General features: G+C 50.3%; 1 long non-coding RNA gene across 2 annotated transcripts; it reads right to left on the bottom strand.

Annotated features, from left to right (window-relative positions):
• Positions 1-1,515: 1,515 nt before the first annotated feature.
• Positions 1,516-18,178, bottom strand: LOC144954442 (uncharacterized). Of its 2 annotated transcripts, none has more exons than XR_013641193.1 (3): positions 18,009-18,178; positions 14,309-14,392; positions 1,516-1,604 (listed from the first exon to the last, which is right to left on the bottom strand). It is a non-coding gene; the product is annotated as an uncharacterized LOC144954442 (long non-coding RNA). The 2 variants fall into 2 exon arrangements; XR_013641194.1 differs by having other exon boundaries at positions 18,023-18,178.
• Positions 18,179-19,993: the final 1,815 nt, after the last annotated feature.

Genomic DNA, 19,993 nt, shown 5'->3' with positions numbered 1-19,993 from the left:
CACTCACTCACCCACCCACCCATCCACTCACTCACCCACCCACCCACCCACTCACTCACTCACCCACCCACTCACTCACCCACCCACCCACTCACCCACTCACCACTCACTCACCCACCCACCCACTCACCCACTCACCCACCCACCCACTCACCCACTCACCCACCCACCCACCCACTCACTCACTCACCCACCCACCCATCCACTCACTCACCCACCCACCCACCCACTCACTCACCCACCCACCCACCCACCCACTCACCCACTCACCACTCACTCACCCACCCACCCACTCACTCACCCACTCACTCACTCACTCACCCACTCACCCACTCACCCACTCACCCACCCACCCACCCACTCACCCACCCACCCACCCACTCACCCACCCACTCACCCACTCACCCACTCACCCACCCACTCACTCACTCACTCACCCACTCACCCACCCACCCACCCACCCACTCACCCACCCACTCACTCACTCACTCACTCACCCACCCACTCACCACTCACCCACTCACTCACCCACCCACTCACTCACCCACCCACTCACCCACTCACCCACCCACTCACCCACTCACTCACTCACCCACCCACCCACTCACCACTCACCCACCCACTCACTCACCCACCCACCCACTCACCACTCACCCACTCACTCACCCACCCACCCACTCACTCACTCACCCACTCACCCACCCACCCACTCACCCACCCACTCACTCACTCACCCACCCACTCACCCACTCACTCACCCACCCACCCACTCACCACTCACCCACCCACTCACTCACCCACCCACTCACCCACTCACCCACCCACTCACTCACCCACCCACCCACCCACTCACCCACCCACCCACCCACTCACCCACCCACCCACCCACTCACCCACCCACCCACCCACTCACCCACCCACCCACTCACTCACTCACCCACTCACCCACCCACCCACCCACTCACCCACCCACTCACCCACCCACTCACTCACTCACTCACTCACCCACCCACTCACCACTCACCCACTCACTCACCCACCCACTCACTCACCCACCCACTCACCCACTCACCCACCCACTCACTCACCCACCCACCCACTCACCACTCACCCACCCACTCACTCACCCACCCACCCACTCACCACTCACCCACTCACTCACCCACCCACCCACTCACTCACTCACCCACTCACCCACCCACCCACTCACCCACTCACCCACCCACTCACTCACTCACCCACCCACTCACCCACTCACTCACCCACCCACCCACTCACCACTCACCCACCCACTCACTCACCCACCCACTCACCCACCCACTCACCCACTCACCCACCCACTCACTCACTCACCCACCCACTCACCCACTCACTCACCCACCCACCCACTCACCCACTCACCCACCCACTCACTCACTCACCCACCCACTCACCCACTCACTCACCCACCCACCCACTCACCACTCACCCACCCACTCACCCACCCACTCACCAACTCACCACTCACCAACTCACCGATATCCGCAGCGTAGATCTTGAATCTCTCTCTGTTCAGCTTCACTTCTCAGCATCGCCCCCAAACTCTCAGGACTCGAAACTCCCAACTAGTCACACAGCACACGCACCATCACTAGTACCAGCTACACACACAGCTACAGCTACTACTACTACCAGCTACACACACAGCTACTGCTACTACCAGCTACACACACAGCTACTGCTACTACTACTACCAGCTACACACACAGCTACTACTACTACTAGTGCTACTACCAGCTACACACACAGCTACTGCTACTGCTAGTGCTACTACCAGCTACACACACAGCTACTGCTACTACTACTACCAGCTACACACACAGCTACTGCTACTACTAGTGCTACTACCAGCTACACACACAGCTACTGCTACTACTACTACCAGCTACACACACAGCTACTGCTACTACTAGTGCTACTACCAGCTACACACACAGCTACTGCTACTACTAGTGCTACTACCAGCTACACACACAGCTACTGCTACTACTAGTGCTACTACCAGCTACACACGCAGCTACTGCTACTACTAGTGCTACTACCAGCTACACACGCAGCTACTGCTACTACTAGTGCTACTACCAGCTACACACACAGCTACTGCTACTACTAGTGCTACTACCAGCTACACACACAGCTACTACTACTACTAGTGCTACTACCAGCTACACACACAGCTACTGCTACTACTAGTGCTACTACCAGCTACACACACAGCTACAGCTACTACTAGTGCTACTACCAGCTACACACACAGCTACTGCTACTACTAGTGCTACTACCAGCTACACACACAGCTACTGCTACTACTAGTGCTACTACAGCTACACACACAGCTACTGCTACTACTAGTGCTACTACCAGCTACACACGCAGCTACTGCTACTACTAGTGCTACTACAGCTACACACACAGCTACTGCTACTACTAGTGCTACTACCAGCTACACACACAGCTACTGCTACTGCTAGTGCTACTACCAGCTACACACGCAGCTACTGCTACTACTAGTGCTACTACCAGCTACACACACAGCTACTACTACTACTAGTGCTACTACCAGCTACACACACAGCTACTGCTACTACTAGTGCTACTACCAGCTACACACGCAGCTACTGCTACTACTAGTGCTACTACCAGCTACACACGCAGCTACTGCTACTACTAGTGCTACTACCAGCTACACACACAGCTACTGCTACTACTAGTGCTACTACCAGCTACACACGCAGCTACTGCTACTACTGGTGCTACTACCAGCTACACACGCAGCTACTGCTACTACTGGTGCTACTACCAGCTACACACACAGCTACTGCTACTACTAGTGCTACTACCAGCTACACACACAGCTACTGCTACTACTAGTGCTACTACCAGCTACACACACAGCTACTACTACTACTAGTGCTACTACCAGCTACACACACAGCTACTACTAGTGCTACTACCAGCTACACACACAGCTACTGCTACTACTAGTGCTACTACCAGCTACACACACAGCTACTGCTACTACCAGCTACACACGCAGCTACTACTACTACTAGTGCTACTACCAGCTACACACGCAGCTACTGCTACTACTAGTGCTACTACCAGCTACACACACAGCTACTGCTACTACTAGTGCTACTACCAGCTACACACGCAGCTACTACTAGTGCTACTACCAGCTACACACACAGCTACTGCTACTACTAGTGCTACTACCAGCTACACACACAGCTACTACTAGTGCTACTACCAGCTACACACACAGCTACTGCTACTACTAGTGCTACTACCAGCTACACACACAGCTACTGCTACTACTAGTGCTACTACCAGCTACACACACAGCTACTACTAGTGCTACTACCAGCTACACACACAGCTACTGCTACTACTAGTGCTACTACCAGCTACACACACAGCTACTGCTACTACTAGTGCTACTACCAGCTACACACACAGCTACTGCTACTACTAGTGCTACTACCAGCTACACACACAGCTACTACTAGTGCTACTACCAGCTACACACACAGCTACTGCTACTACTAGTGCTACTACCAGCTACACACACAGCTACTGCTACTAGTGCTACTACCAGCTACACACGCAGCTACTGCTACTACTAGTGCTACTACCAGCTACACACACAGCTACTACTAGTGCTACTACCAGCTACACACACAGCTACTGCTACTACTAGTGCTACTACCAGCTACACACACAGCTACTACTAGTGCTACTACCAGCTACACACACAGCTACTGCTACTACTAGTGCTACTACCAGCTACACACACAGCTACTGCTACTACTACTACCAGCTACACACACAGCTACTGCTACTACTACTACCAGCTACACACACAGCTACTGCTACTACTACTACCAGCTACACACACAGCTACTGCTACTACTACTACCAGCTACACACACAGCTACTGCTACTACTAGTGCTACTACCAGCTACACACACAGCTACTGCTACTACTACCAGCTACACACACAGCTACTGCTACTACTAGTGCTACTACCAGCTACACACACAGCTACTGCTACTACTAGTGCTACTACCAGCTACACACACAGCTACTGCTACTACTACTGCTACTACCAGCTACACACACAGCTACTGCTACTGCTACTACCAGCTACACACACAGCTACTGCTACTGCTACTACCAGCTACACACGCAGCTACTGCTACTACTAGTGCTACTACCAGCTACACACACAGCTAGTGCTACTACCAGCTACACACACAGCTACTGCTACTACTACTGCTACTACCAGCTACACACACAGCTACTGCTACTACTAGTGCTACTACCAGCTACACACGCAGCTACTGCTACTACTACTACCAGCTACACACACAGCTACTGCTACTACTACTGCTACTACCAGCTACACACACAGCTACTGCCACTACTACCAGCTACACACACAGCTACTACTAGTGCTACTACCAGCTACACACACAGCTACTGCTACTGCTACTACCAGCTACACACACAGCTACTGCTACTACCAGCTACACACACAGCTACTACTAGTGCTACTACCAGCTACACACACAGCTACTACTACTGCTACTACCAGCTACACACACAGCTACAGCTACTACTAGTGCTACTACCAGCTACACACACAGCTACTACTACTGCTACTACCAGCTACACACGCAGCTACTGCTACTACTAGTGCTACTACCAGCTACACACACAGCTACAGCTACTACTAGTGCTACTACAGCTACACACACAGCTACAGCTACTACTAGTGCTACTACAGCTACACACACAGCTACTGCTACTACTAGTGCTACTACAGCTACACACGCAGCTACTGCTACTACTAGTGCTACTACCAGCTACACACACAGCTACTGCTACTACTAGTGCTACTACCAGCTACACACACAGCTACTGCTACTACTAGTGCTACTACAGCTACACACACAGCTACTGCTACTACTAGTGCTACTACAGCTACACACACAGCTACTACTAGTGCTACTACAGCTACACACACAGCTACAGCTACTACTAGTGCTACTACCAGCTACACACGCAGCTACTACTACTGCTACTACCAGCTACACACACAGCTACAGCTACTACTAGTGCTACTACCAGCTACACACACAGCTACTACTACTGCTACTACCAGCTACACACACAGCTACTGCTACTACTAGTGCTACTACCAGCTACACACACAGCTACTGCTACTACTAGTGCTACTACCAGCTACACACACAGCTACTGCTACTACTAGTGCTACTACCAGCTACACACACAGCTACTGCTACTACTAGTGCTACTACCAGCTACACACACAGCTACTGCTACTACTAGTGCTACTACCAGCTACACACACAGCTACTGCTACTACTAGTGCTACTACCAGCTACACACACAGCTACAGCTACTACTAGTGCTACTACCAGCTACACACGCAGCTACTGCTACTACTAGTGCTACTACCAGCTACACACACAGCTACTGCTACTACTAGTGCTACTACCAGCTACACACACAGCTACTGCTACTACTAGTGCTACTACCAGCTACACACACAGCTACTGCTACTACTACTGCTACTACCAGCTACACACACAGCTACTGCTACTACTAGTGCTACTACCAGCTACACACACAGCTACTACTAGTGCTACTACCAGCTACACACACAGCTACTGCTACTACTAGTGCTACTACCAGCTACACACACAGCTACTGCTACTACTAGTGCTACTACCAGCTACACACACAGCTACTGCTACTACTACTACCAGCTACACACACAGCTACTGCTACTACTAGTGCTACTACCAGCTACACACGCAGCTACTGCTACTACTAGTGCTACTACCAGCTACACACACAGCTACTGCTACTACTAGTGCTACTACCAGCTACACACACAGCTACTACTAGTGCTACTACCAGCTACACACGCAGCTACTGCTACTACTAGTGCTACTACCAGCTACACACACAGCTACTACTACTACCAGTGCTACTACCAGCTACACACACAGCTACTGCTACTACTAGTGCTACTACCAGCTACACACACAGCTACTGCTACTACTAGTGCTACTACCAGCTACACACACAGCTACTGCTACTACTAGTGCTACTACTACCAGCTACACACACAGCTACTGCTACTACTAGTGCTACTACCAGCTACACACGCAGCTACTGCTACTACTGGTGCTACTACCAGCTACACACACAGCTACTGCTACTACTAGTGCTACTACCAGCTACACACACAGCTACTGCTACTACTAGTGCTACTACCAGCTACACACGCAGCTACTGCTACTACTAGTGCTACTACCAGCTACACACACAGCTACTGCTACTACTAGTGCTACTACCAGCTACACACACAGCTACTGCTACTAGTGCTACTACCAGCTACACACACAGCTACTGCTACTACTAGTGCTACTACCAGCTACACACACAGCTACTGCTACTACTAGTGCTACTACCAGCTACACACACAGCTACTGCTACTACTAGTGCTACTACCAGCTACACACGCAGCTACTGCTACTACTGGTGCTACTACCAGCTACACACACAGCTACTGCTACTACTAGTGCTACTACCAGCTACACACACAGCTACTGCTACTACTAGTGCTACTACCAGCTACACACGCAGCTACTGCTACTACTAGTGCTACTACCAGCTACACACACAGCTACTGCTACTACTAGTGCTACTACCAGCTACACACACAGCTACTGCTACTAGTGCTACTACCAGCTACACACACAGCTACTGCTACTACTAGTGCTACTACCAGCTACACACACAGCTACTGCTACTACTAGTGCTACTACCAGCTACACACACAGCTACTGCTACTACTAGTGCTACTACCAGCTACACACACAGCTACTACTAGTGCTACTACCAGCTACACACGCAGCTACTGCTACTACTAGTGCTACTACCAGCTACACACACAGCTACTGCTACTACTAGTGCTACTACCAGCTACACACACAGCTACTGCTACTACTAGTGCTACTACCAGCTACACACACAGCTACTACTACTACTCAGCTACACACGCAGCTACTGCTACTACTAGTGCTACTACCAGCTACACACACAGCTACTGCTACTACCAGCTACACACGCAGCTACTGCTACTACTAGTGCTACTACCAGCTACACACACAGCTACTGCTACTACCAGCTACACACACAGCTACTGCTACTACTAGTGCTACTACCAGCTACACACACAGCTACTGCTACTACTAGTGCTACTACCAGCTACACACACAGCTACTGCTACTACTAGTGCTACTACCAGCTACACACACAGCTACTGCTACTACTAGTGCTACTACCAGCTACACACACAGCTACTGCTACTACTAGTGCTACTACCAGCTACACACACAGCTACTGCTACTACTAGTGCTACTACCAGCTACACACACAGCTACTACTAGTGCTACTACAGCTACACACACAGCTACTGCTACTACTAGTGCTACTACCAGCTACACACGCAGCTACTGCTACTACTAGTGCTACTACCAGCTACACACACAGCTACTGCTACTACTAGTGCTACTACAGCTACACACACAGCTACTACTACTACTAGTGCTACTACAGCTACACACACAGCTACTGCTACTACTAGTGCTACTACAGCTACACACACAGCTACTGCTACTACTAGTGCTACTACCAGCTACACACACAGCTACTGCTACTACTAGTGCTACTACCAGCTACACACACAGCTACTGCTACTACTAGTGCTACTACAGCTACACACACAGCTACTACTACTACTAGTGCTACTACCAGCTACACACACAGCTACTGCTACTACTAGTGCTACTACCAGCTACACACACAGCTACTGCTACTACTAGTGCTACTACCAGCTACACACACAGCTACTGCTACTACTAGTGCTACTACCAGCTACACACACAGCTACTGCTACTACTAGTGCTACTACCAGCTACACACGCAGCTACTGCTACTACTAGTGCTACTACCAGCTACACACACAGCTACTGCTACTACTAGTGCTACTACCAGCTACACACACAGCTACTGCTACTACTAGTGCTACTACCAGCTACACACGCAGCTACTACTAGTGCTACTACCAGCTACACACACAGCTACTGCTACTACTAGTGCTACTACCAGCTACACACGCAGCTACTGCTACTACTAGTGCTACTACCAGCTACACACACAGCTACTGCTACTACTGGTGCTACTACCAGCTACACACGCAGCTACTGCTACTACTAGTGCTACTACCAGCTACACACACAGCTACTGCTACTACTACTACCAGCTACACACGCAGCTACTGCTACTACTAGTGCTACTACCAGCTACACACACAGCTACTGCTACTACTAGTGCTACTACCAGCTACACACACAGCTACTGCTACTACTAGTGCTACTACCAGCTACACACACAGCTACTACTAGTGCTACTACCAGCTACACACACAGCTACTGCTACTACTAGTGCTACTACCAGCTACACACACAGCTACTACTACTACTAGTGCTACTACCAGCTACACACACAGCTACTGCTACTACTAGTGCAACTACCAGCTACACACACAGCTACTACTAGTGCAACTACCAGCTACACACACAGCTACTACTACTGCTACTACCAGCTACACACACAGCTACTGCTACTACTAGTGCTACTACCAGCTACACACACAGCTACTGCTACTACTAGTGCTACTACCAGCTACACACACAGCTACTGCTACTACTAGTGCTACTACCAGCTACACACACAGCTACTGCTACTACTAGTGCTACTACCAGCTACACACACAGCTACTGCTACTACTAGTGCTACTACCAGCTACACACACAGCTACTACTACTACTAGTGCTACTACCAGCTACACACACAGCTACTGCTACTACTAGTGCTACTACCAGCTACACACACAGCTACTGCTACTACTAGTGCTACTACCAGCTACACACACAGCTACTACTACTACTAGTGCTACTACCAGCTACACACACAGCTACTACTACTACTAGTGCTACTACCAGCTACACACACAGCTACTGCTACTACTAGTGCTACTACCAGCTACACACACAGCTACTGCTACTACTAGTGCTACTACCAGCTACACACACAGCTACAGCTACTACTAGTGCTACTACCAGCTACACACACAGCTACTGCTACTACTACTACCAGCTACACACACAGCTACTACTAGTGCTACTACCAGCTACACACACAGCTACTACTACTACTAGTGCTACTACCAGCTACACACACAGCTACTGCTACTACTACTACCAGCTACACACACAGCTACTACTAGTGCTACTACCAGCTACACACACAGCTACTGCTACTACTAGTGCTACTACCAGCTACACACACAGCTACTGCTACTACCAGCTACACACACAGCTACTACTACTACTAGTGCTACTACCAGCTACACACACAGCTACTACTACTACTAGTGCTACTACCAGCTACACACGCAGCTACTGCTACTACTAGTGCTACTACCAGCTACACACACAGCTACTGCTACTACTACTGCTACTACCAGCTACACACACAGCTACTGCTACTACTAGTGCTACTACCAGCTACACACACAGCTACTGCTACTACTACTGCTACTACCAGCTACACACACAGCTACTGCTACTACTAGTGCTACTACCAGCTACACACACAGCTACTGCTACTACTAGTGCTACTACCAGCTACACACACAGCTACTGCTACTACTGGTGCTACTACCAGCTACACACGCAGCTACTGCTACTACTAGTGCTACTACCAGCTACACACACAGCTACTGCTACTACTGGTGCTACTACCAGCTACACACACAGCTACTGCTACTACTGGTGCTACTACCAGCTACACACGCAGCTACTGCTACTACTGGTGCTACTACCAGCTACACACACAGCTACTGCTACTACTAGTGCTACTACCAGCTACACACGCAGCTACTGCTACTACTAGTGCTACTACCAGCTACACACACAGCTACTACTACTACTAGTGCTACTACCAGCTACACACGCAGCTACTGCTACTACTAGTGCTACTACCAGCTACACACACAGCTACTGCTACTACTAGTGCTACTACCAGCTACACACACAGCTACAGCTACTACTAGTGCTACTACCAGCTACACACACAGCTACTACTAGTGCTACTACCAGCTACACACACAGCTACTACTAGTGCTACTACCAGCTACACACACAGCTACTACTAGTGCTACTACCAGCTACACACACAGCTACTGCTACTACTAGTGCTACTACCAGCTACACACACAGCTACTGCTACTGCTAGTGCTACTACCAGCTACACACACAGCTACAGCTACTACTAGTGCTACTACCAGCTACACACACAGCTACTACTAGTGCTACTACCAGCTACACACGCAGCTACTGCTACTACTAGTGCTACTACCAGCTACACACACAGCTACTGCTACTACTAGTGCTACTACCAGCTACACACACAGCTACTGCTACTACTAGTGCTACTACCAGCTACACACGCAGCTACTGCTACTACTAGTACTACTACCAGCTACACACACAGCTACTACTAGTGCTACTACCAGCTACACACACAGCTACTGCTACTACTAGTGCTACTACCAGCTACACACACAGCTACTACTACTGCTACTACCAGCTACACACACAGCTACTGCTACTGCTACTACCAGCTACACACACAGCTACTGCTACTACTAGTGCTACTACCAGCTACACACACAGCTACTGCTACTACTGGTGCTACTACCAGCTACACACACAGCTACTGCTACTACTACTGCTACTACCAGCTACACACACAGCTACTACTAGTGCTACTACCAGCTACACACACAGCTACTGCTACTACTAGTGCTACTACCAGCTACACACACAGCTACTACTACTGCTACTACCAGCTACACACACAGCTACTGCTACTACTACTGCTACTACCAGCTACACACACAGCTACTGCTACTACTACTGCTACTACCAGCTACACACACAGCTACTGCTACTACTACTGCTACTACCAGCTACACACACAGCTACTACTACTACTAGTGCTACTACCAGCTACACACACAGCTACTGCTACTACTAGTGCTACTACCAGCTACACACACAGCTACTGCTACTACTACTGCTACTACCAGCTACACACACAGCTACTGCTACTACTACTGCTACTACCAGCTACACACACAGCTACTGCTGCTACTAGTGCTACTACCAGCTACACACACAGCTACTGCTACTACTAGTGCTACTACCAGCTACACACACAGCTACTGCTACTACTAGTGCTACTACCAGCTACACACACAGCTACTGCTACTACTAGTGCTACTACCAGCTACACACACAGCTACTGCTACTACTAGTGCTACTACCAGCTACACACACAGCTACTGCTACTACTAGTGCTACTACCAGCTACACACACAGCTACTGCTACTACTAGTGCTACTACCAGCTACACACACAGCTACAGCTACTACTAGTGCTACTACCAGCTACACACACAGCTACTGCTACTACTAGTGCTACTACCAGCTACACACACAGCTACTGCTACTACTAGTGCTACTACCAGCTACACACACAGCTACTGCTACTGCTACTACCAGCTACACACACAGCTACTGCTACTACTAGTGCTACTACCAGCTACACACACAGCTACTGCTACTGCTACTACCAGCTACACACACAGCTACTGCTACTACTAGTGCTACTACCAGCTACACACACAGCTACAGCTACTACTAGTGCTACTACCAGCTACACACACAGCTACAGCTACTACTAGTGCTACTACCAGCTACACACGCAGCTACTGCTACTACTAGTGCTACTACCAGCTACACACACAGCTACTACTAGTGCTACTACCAGCTACACACACAGCTACTGCTACTACTAGTGCTACTACCAGCTACACACACAGCTACTGCTACTACTAGTGCTACTACCAGCTACACACACAGCTACTGCTACTACTAGTGCTACTACCAGCTACACACACAGCTACTGCTACTACTAGTGCTACTACCAGCTACACACACAGCTACTGCTACTACTAGTGCTACTACCAGCTACACACACAGCTACTGCTACTACTGGTGCTACTACCAGCTACACACGCAGCTACTGCTACTACTAGTGCTACTACCAGCTACACACACAGCTACAGCTACTACTAGTGCTACTACCAGCTACACACACAGCTACTGCTACTACTAGTGCTACTACCAGCTACACACGCAGCTACAGCTACTACTAGTGCTACTACCAGCTACACACACAGCTACTGCTACTACTAGTGCTACTACCAGCTACACACACAGCTACTACTAGTGCTACTACCAGCTACACACACAGCTACTGCTACTACTAGTGCTACTACCAGCTACACACACAGCTACTGCTGCTACTAGTGCTACTACCAGCTACACACACAGCTACTGCTACTACTAGTGCTACTACCAGCTACACACACAGCTACTGCTACTACCAGCTACACACACAGCTACTGCTGCTACTAGTGCTACTACCAGCTACACACACAGCTACTACTAGTGCTACTACCAGCTACACACACAGCTACTACCAGTGCTACTACCAGCTACACACACAGCTACTACTAGTGCTACTACCAGCTACACACACAGCTACTACTAGTGCTACTACCAGCTACACACGCAGCTACTACTACTACTAGTGCTACTACCAGCTACACACGCAGCTACTGCTACTACTAGTGCTACTACCAGCTACACACACAGCTACAGCTACTACTAGTGCTACTACCAGCTACACACACAGCTACTGCTACTACTAGTGCTACTACCAGCTACACACGCAGCTACTACTACTAGTGCTACTACCAGCTACACACGCAGCTACTGCTACTACTAGTGCTACTACCAGCTACACACACAGCTACTACTACTACTAGTGCTACTACCAGCTACACACGCAGCTACTGCTACTACTAGTAGCTTGATGAGTAGCTGAGTGAGTAGGTAGCTGAGTGTGTAGAGGAGTGACTATCTGAGTGGGTAGCTGAGTGAGTAGCTGAGTGAGTGGGTAGCTGAGTGAGTGAGTGAGTAGGTGAGTGAGTAGCTGAGTGAGTAGGTGAGTGTCTGAGTAGCTGAGTGAGTGGGTAGCTGAGTGGGTAGCTGAGTGGGTAGCTGAGTGGGTAGCTGAGTGAGTAGGTGAGTGAGTGGATAGCTGAGTGGGTAGCTGAGTGAGTAGCTGAGTGAGTGGGTAGCTGAGTGGGTAGCTGAGTGAGTGGGTAGCTGAGTGAGTAGCTGAGTGAGTGAGTAGCTGAGTGAGTGGGTAGCTGAGTGGGTAGCTGAGTGGGTAGCTGAGTGAGTGGGTAGCTGAGTGAGTGGGTAGCTGAGTGGGTAGCTGAGTGAGTGGGTAGCTGAGTGGGTAGCTGAGTGAGTGGGTAGCTGAGTGAGTGGGTAGCTGAGTGGGTAGCTGAGTGAATGGCTGAGTGAGTAAGTGACCGAGTGACCGAGTGGGTGAGTGAGTTGCTGAGTGGGCGAGTGGGTAGCTAGCTGAGTGAGTGGGTGAGTGAGTGGGTAGCTGAGTGGGTAGCTGAGTGGGTAGCTGAGTGGGTAGCTGAGTGAGTGAGTGGGTGAGTGGGTGGCTGAGTGAGTAAGGGACCGAGTGACCGAGTGAGTGAGTGAGTGGGTGAGTTGCTGAGTGGGCGAGTGGGTAGCTAGCTGAGTGAGTGGGTGAGTGAGTGGGTAGCTGAGTGGGTAGCTGAGTGTGTAGCTGAATGGGTAGCTGAGTGTGTAGCTGAGTGGGTAGCTGAGTGTGTAGCTGAGTGGCTACTCTGTGTGTGCAGGGACCACAGCGCTCCACACGTTCCTGAAGCTTCACCCGAACGTGGTCACCTCCTACCCTGAGTGGGTAGCTGAGTGAGTGTGTAGCTGAGTGTGTAGCTGAGTGTGTAGCTGAGTGTGTAGCTGAGTGTGTAGCTGAGTGGGTAGCTGAGTGGGTAGCTGAGTGGGTAGCTGAGTGGGTAGCTGAGTGGGTAGCTGAGTGGGTAGCGGAGTGGGTAGCGGAGTGGGTAGCTGAGTGGGTAGCTGAGTGGGTAGCGGAGTGGGTAGCTGAGTGGGTAGCTGAGTGGGTAGCTGAGTGGGTAGCTGGCTACCTGCTGCGCCAGGAGCTGTCGCCGGAGCTTCTGACGCTTCTTGATGTCACAAAGTCGCTTGTCCATCGCGAGACGCGGGGAGAGCTGCACACACATAGACACACACACACAGAGACACACAGTGAGACACACAGAGACAGTCAGAGACACACAGAGACAGACAGACACACACACACAGAGACACACAGTGAGACACACAGAGACAGTCAGAGACACACACAGAGACACACACACAGAGACACACACAGACACACACAGAGACACACACAGACACACACAGAGACACACACAGACACACACAGTGAGACACACACAGAGACACACACACACAGAGACAGACACACACACACACAGAGACACACACAGAGACACACACAGAGACACACACAGAGACACACACAGACAGAGACACACACAGACAGAGACACACACAGACAGAGACACACACAGAGACACACACACAGAGACACACAGAGACACACACACACAGAGACACACAGACACACACAGACAGAGACACACAGACACACACAGAGACACACACAGAGACACACACACAGAGACACACACAGAGACACACACAGAGACACACACACAGAGACACACAGAGACACACACACAGAGACACACACAGAGACACACACAGTGAGACACACACAGTGAGACACACAGAGACACACACAGTGAGACACACAGAGACATACACAGTGAGACACACAGAGACAGACACAGAGACACACACAGAGACACACACACACAGAGACACACACAGTGAGACACACAGACACACACAGACAGAGACACACAGACACACACAGAGACACACACAGAGACACACACACAGAGACACACAGAGAGACACACACAGTGAGACACACAGAGACACACACACAGAGACACACACAGAGACACACACAGAGACACACACAGTGAGACACACAGAGACACACACAGAGACACACACAGAGACACACAGAGACACACAGAGACACACACAGTGAGACACACAGAGACACACACAGAGACACACACAGAGACACACACAGAGACACACACAGTGAGACACACACAGTGAGACACACACAGACACACACAGAGACACACACAGTGAGACACACAGAGACACACACAGAGACACACACAGAGACACAGAGACACACACAGAGACACACAGAGACACAGACACACACAGACACACAGAGACACACACAGAGACACACACAGAGACACACACACACAGAGACACACAGAGAGACACACACATAGACACACACAGAGACACACACAGAGACACAGAGACACACAGAGACACACACAGAGACACACACAGAGACACACACAGAGACACACAGACACACAGAGACAGACAGACACACACAGAGAGAGACACACTGAGTGGTGAGTGGGTGGTAAGTGGTGGTGAGTGAGTGGTGGTGAGTGGTGGGTGAGTGAGTGGTGAGTGAGTGGTGATTGAATGAGTGGTGAGTGGTGGGTGAGTGGTGGGTGAGTGGTGGGTGAGTGAGTGGTGATTGAATGAGTGGTGAGTGGTGGGTGAGTGGTGGGTGAGTGGTGGGTGAGTGAGTGGTGATTGAATGAGTGGTGAGTGGTGGGTGAGTGGTGGGTGAGTGGTGGGTGAGTGAGTGGTGATTGAATGAGTGGTGAGTGGTGGGTGAGTGGTGGGTGAGTGGTGGGTGAGTGGTGGGTGAGTGGTGGGTGGTGGGTGAGTGAGTGGTGGTGAGTGAATGAGTGGTGGGTGAGTGGTGGGTGAGTGGTGGGTGAGTGGTGGGTGAGTGGTGGGTGGTGGGTGAGTGAGTGGTGGTGAGTGAATGAGTGGTGGGTGAGTGGTGGGTGAGTGAGTGGTGAGTGAGTGAATGAGTGGTGGGTGAGTGGTGGTGAGTGAGTGGTGGGTGAGTGGTGGTGAGTGAGTGGTGGGTGAGTGAGTGGTGATGGTGAGTGAGTGGTGAGTGGTGGTGATTGAATGAGTGGTGGGTGAGTGAGTGGTGATGGTGAGTGAGTGGTGATGGTGAGTGAGTGGTGGTGAGTGAATGAGTGGTGGGTGAGTGAGTGGTGATGGTGAGTGAGTGGTGAGTGGTGGGTGAGTGAATGAGTGGTGGGTGAGTGAGTGGTGGTGAGTGAATGAGTGGTGGGTGAGTGGTGAGTGAGTGGTGGTGAGTGGTGAGTGAGTGTAGTGGTGAGTGATGGTGAATGATGGTGAATGGTGAGAGTGGTGGTGAGTGTAGTGGTGAGTGATGGTGAATGATGGTGGTGAGTGAATGAGTGGTGAGTGAGTGAGTGGTGAGTGAATGAGTGGTGAGTGAGTGAGTGGTGAGTGAATGAGTGGTGAGTGAGTAGTGGTGAGTGAGAGTGGTGGTGAGTGTAGTGGTGAGTGATGGTGAATGATGGTGAATGGTGAGAGTGGTGGTGAGTGAGTGTAGTGGTGAGTGATGGTGAATGATGGTGGTGAGTGAGAGTGGTGGTGAGTGAGTGTAGTGGTGAGTGATGGTGAATGATGGTGAGTGGTGAGAGTGGTGGGTGAGTGGTGAGTGAGTGAGTGGTGAGTGAATGAGTGGTGGGTGAGTGGTGGGTGAGTGAGTGGTGAGTGAATGAGTGGTGGTGAGTGAGTGAGTGGTGGGTGAGTGGTGGTGAGTGAGTGGTGAGTGAGTGGTGGGTGAGTGAGTGGTGAGTGAATGAGTGGTGAGTGAGTGGTGGGTGAGTGAGTGGTGAGTGAATGAGTGGTGGTGAGTGAGTGAGTGGTGGGTGAGTGGTGGTGAGTGAGTGGTGAGTGAGTGGTGGGTGAGTGAGTGGTGAGTGAATGAGTGGTGAGTGAGTGGTGGGTGAGTGAGTGGTGAGTGAATGAGTGGTGAGTGAGTGGTGGGTGAGTGAGTGGTGAGTGAATGAGTGGTGGTGAGTGAGTGAGTGGTGGGTGAGTGGTGGTGAGTGAATGAGTGGTGGGTGAGTGGTGGGTGAGTGAGTAGTGAGTGAATGAGTGGTGAGTGAGTGGTGGGTGAGTGAGTGGTGAGTGAATGAGTGGTGAGTGAGTGGTGGGTGAGTGGTGGGTGAGTGAGTGGTGAGTGAATGAGTGGTGAATGATGGTGGTGAGTGAATGAGTGGTGGGTGAGTGGTGGGTGAGTGAGTGGTGAGTGAATGAGTGGTGGGTGAGTGAGTGGTGAGTGAATGAGTGGTGAGTGAGTGGTGAGTGAATGAGTGGTGAGTGAGTAGTGGTGGGTGAGTGAATGAGTGGTGAGTGGTGGTGAGTGAGTGGTGGGTGATGGTGAATGGTGAGAGTGGTGGTGAGTGGTGGTGAGTGGTGGCGAGTGGTGGTGAGTGAGTGTAGTGGTGAGTGATGGTGAATGATGTTTGATGAGAGTGGTGGGTGAGTGGTGGTGAGTGAATGAGTGGTGGTGAGTGGTGGTGAGTGATGGTGAATGAGTGGTGGTGAGTGGTGGTGAGTGATGGTGAATGAGTGGTGGTGAGTGGTGGTGAGTGATGGTGAATGAGTGGTGAGTGTAGTGGTGAATGATGGTGAATGATGGTGAGTGGTGAGAGTGGTGGTGAGTGGGTGGTGAGTGGATGGTGAGTGATGGTGAATGAGTGGTGAGTGTAGTGGTGAATGATGGTGAATGATGGTGAGTGGTGAATAATGAAAGTGGTTTAGTTGATTGGTGGTGACGCTGAGGAGAATTTAAGAGAGATCGCTCACGACGTCAAGTTTACGTTGCTGGTTGTTGTTGCTGCTGTTGTTGACGTAGTTGTTGACGTTGTGGTTGTTGTTGTGGTTGTTGTGGTTGTGGTTGTTGATGTTGTTGATCCTTCGCGTTGAGGCGGCCCTTGGCGGGAACCACGGACAGAGCGGCCGTTGGTTCTTCCAGAAGATCGGGTCGCGTTTTATTGACGCATCTTCCCGGAGGTTAACGTTCTGCCGTCTTCCGGAAGAATGATTCGTCTTCCGGAAGATTGATTCTCACCGTTTTATTGACTCTCTTCCGGAAGATGACGTCATGTCGTCTACCGGAAGATTGATTCGTCTTCTGGAAGGCTTCTCACCGTTTTATTGACGCATCTTCCGGAAGATGACGTCATGCCGTCTTCCGGAAGATTCATTCGTCTTCCGGAAGATTGATTCTCACCGTTTTATTGACTCTCTTCCGGAAGATGACGTCATGTCGTCTACCGGAAGAATGATTTGTCTTCTGGAAGGATTCTCAACGTTTTATTGACGCTTCTTCCGGAAGATTAAGGTTCTGCCGTCTTCCGGAAGATTGATTCGTCTTCCGGAAGATAGATTCTCACCGTTTTATTGACTCTCTTCCGGAAGATGACGTCATGTCGTCTACCGGAAGATTGATTCGTCTTCTGGAAGGATTCTCACCGTTTTATTGACGCATCTTCCGGAAGATTAAGGTTCTGCCGTCTTCCGGAAGATTGATTCGTCTTCCGGAAGATTGATTCTCACCGTTTTATTGACTCTCTTCCGGAAGATGACGTCATGTCGTCTACCGGAAGAATGATTTGTCTTCTGGAAGGATTCTCAACGTTTTATTGACGCATCTTCCGGAAGATTAAGGTTCTGCCGTCTTCCGGAAGATTGAATCGTCTTCTAGAAGATTCTCACCCTGTTTTGTTGACGCTCTTCCGGAAGATGACGTCATGTCGTCTTCTGGCAGTTTTCTTCGTCTTCTGGAAGGATTCTCACCTTTAATTGAAGCTCCTTCCGGAAGATGACGTCATGTCGTCTTCCGGAAGATTGATTCGTCTTCCGGAAGATTGATTCTCACTGTTTTATTGACTCGCTTCCGGAAGATGACGTCATGTCGTCTACCGGAAGATTGATTCGTCTTCTGGAAGATTGAATCTCACTGTTTTAGTGCCGTCTTCCGGAAGATTGATTCGTCTTCTAGAAGATTCTCACCCTGTTTTGTTGACGCTCTTCCGGAAGATGACGTCATGTCGTCTTCTGGCAGTTGGCTTCGTCTTCTGGAAGGATTCTCACCTTTTATTGAAGCTCCTTCCGGAAGATGACGTCATGTCGTCTTCCGGAAGATTGATTCGTCTTCTGGAAGATTGATTCTCACCGTTTTAGTGACGCTCTTCCGGAAGATGACGTCATGTCGTCTTCTGGCAGTTGGCTTCGTCTTCTGGAAGGATTCTCACCTTTTATTGAAGCTCCTTCCGGAAGATGACGTCATGTCGTCTTCCGGAAGATTGATTCGTCTTCCGGAAGATTGATTCTCACCGTTTTAGTGACGCTCTTCCGGAAGATGACGTCATGCCGTCTTCTGGCAGTTTGCTTCGTCTTATGGAAGGATTCTCACCGTTTTATTGAAGCTCCTTCCGGAAGATGACGTCATGCCGTCTTCCGGCAGTTTGCTTCGTCTTATGGAAGCATTCTCACTGTTTTATTGACGCATCTTCCGGAAGATTAACGTTCTGCCGTCTTCCGGAAGATTGATTCGTCTTCTGGAAGGTTCTCACCCCGTTTTGTTGACGCTCTTCCGGAAGAAGACGTCATGTTTTCTTCCGGAAGATTGCTTCGTCTTCTGGAAGGATTGTTACCGTTTTATTGACTCTTCTTCCGGAAGATGACGTCATGCCGTCTTCCGGCAGTTTGCTTCGTCTTCTGGAAGAATTCTCACCGTTTTATTGAAGCTCCTTCCGGAAGATGACGTCATGTCGTCTTCCGGAAGA

This window comes from Lampetra fluviatilis, unplaced genomic scaffold (assembly GCF_964198595.1).
Source record: "Lampetra fluviatilis unplaced genomic scaffold, kcLamFluv1.1 SCAFFOLD_1114, whole genome shotgun sequence".
In the NCBI taxonomy this organism is placed as follows: domain Eukaryota; kingdom Metazoa; phylum Chordata; class Hyperoartia; order Petromyzontiformes; family Petromyzontidae; genus Lampetra; species Lampetra fluviatilis.
Note: the sequence above shows the minus strand (reverse complement) of the source record. Positions and strands in the feature narration are given on the sequence as shown.